This window comes from Scaptodrosophila lebanonensis, unplaced genomic scaffold, assembly GCF_003285725.1.
Source record: "Scaptodrosophila lebanonensis strain 11010-0011.00,11010-0021.00 unplaced genomic scaffold, SlebRS2 tig00000085-arrow-pilon, whole genome shotgun sequence".
In the NCBI taxonomy this organism is placed as follows: Eukaryota; Metazoa; Arthropoda; class Insecta; order Diptera; family Drosophilidae; genus Scaptodrosophila; species Scaptodrosophila lebanonensis.
The window spans coordinates 3,444,793-3,446,543 of NW_022060564.1; the positions used below are offsets into that span (position 1 = coordinate 3,444,793).

The following is a 1,751-nucleotide window of genomic DNA, read 5'->3' on the forward strand; positions in this document are numbered from 1 at the left end:
GACGATGTAGGAATATATTTGACTTTAAAACTCAAACAGCCTTCTCTAACAATTCAAAAGCAATTGACTTAGAGAGGTGTCTCCAGTTTCCACATATTATATATTATTCAGGTACACAGACTCCCATAATATCCGAATATAATTTATAATTCCTAATGTTATGCCATCTTCCATATCGAACGCATAAAATTGCATTTGAAACGCCAATAATTCAGCTGAATACTTTCGCGTTCCATTGTTGGCCTCAGTTTTTCATAAAATGTTGGTCCATAGGCGGTTTGTCTGGAACTTTGTGGGAGTGCTGATAAGTGCATTGCTGATCATTTCTATTGGAGTCGCACGTAACTAAATAATGCCCATATCTCTTTCTCAGTTGCAATACCTGATGGACCAAATTCCATTCTGTCGCATGCAACACCCTGGAAACGAATGCTGTCCTCCAAATGCATATATCCTGGAGGCGATGAGGAATCCTGTATGCTGGTGAGATTTTTCTACAATATTATCGCCGACATATGCGAGCCAATGATGACATGCAACAAGGACGCGTATATGGGACTCCACAGTTGCATGCGTCATTGCGGGAATGGATAGGGAAGAGACCCCGAGCCAGCAAAAACTGAGAGACGCCTATAGCTTTGTCATTATACTTGTATATCGAAAAGTTCTTATTACTGTTGCTGTTACTTTATTTAATGCGCTGGAGGCCGCTAATAAAACTAACATATGTACGACAAGGGAGTGCTAACTTATTCATGTTATTGTTGTTAAGTGACGAACAAAAAAAAAATCACTGAAGGCACTTCTATTGGTTTAATTGGCTCGTTAAAGTTTTCCACTCTCAAGGTTTCGCTGGCTATAAAGTGAAGAAGAAAATTCGTAATAAATAAAAAAAAAACAACACATTTTTTGATAATGTGGTAATAGTTCGATAATTGATAATTTACATGGCTATAAAAATCAGATATATATTCGTATTATGCGAGTTTTCTTTTAAAAAATATGCTGTGCTGTTTCTTTAGAATTCAAGACAATACGAATGAAAACAATTAACCAGTCTTAGAGTTTTTATAAGAGCTAGCAGCTGCATTTAGTTATCAATGAAAAGCTACCAAATTTATTTAATACATTTAATTAGTTACATAAAAACGAATATATTCTTAAGCAATTCATTCATAAATTTAGCAAACATCTTATAACACCTCGCTGCATTAACCCATTTAATGATTGTCCACGATGGACAGTTTTAAATAAAAACACTAATACAAAAAAAAAAAAAAATGCATCTGAATTTAATTAAAGTTTTGATATTTTTGTGGATAACGAAAATAGCTCAACACTTTGCTAGCTTTAATATTTGTTAATGGAAGCTCTCAATTAACTGACTATTGAACTATTCCGTTGAGCAACTATTTCAACCCTTTTGGCGCTCCCCCGTTGAGGGAAGGATTGTTTTGGGATTACTACAGTTTTCACAATTAGGACTTTAAAGAAGTGATGTAACCGGTAATAGGGTAATTGCACTATTGTCCGCATTCAACCCCACATCTATGGTTCCAGCTATTGCAACCCTCGGGCTAAAATAATATTGTCAACGCAGTGAATGGTGGCAGGCAACAAGCCAATAAAGTGAAGAACAAAGCCATGAAAACTGCCAACCAAAGAGTGGGTCGGATTCGGGCCTGGACCAAAAGCAGTTTACTGGTGCAGAAGGGGTGGCGAAAAGGTGTTTCTTTCCGCCCAACGGGGGG

General features: G+C 36.8%; 1 long non-coding RNA gene across 1 annotated transcript; it reads left to right on the forward strand.

Moving 5' to 3' along the window:
* Positions 1 to 265: 265 nt before the first annotated feature.
* Positions 266 to 741, forward strand: LOC115626519. The gene is made up of 2 exons (XR_003995607.1): positions 266 to 308; positions 374 to 741. It is a non-coding gene; the product is annotated as an uncharacterized LOC115626519 (long non-coding RNA).
* The last annotated feature ends 1,010 nt before the right edge of the window (positions 742 to 1,751 follow it).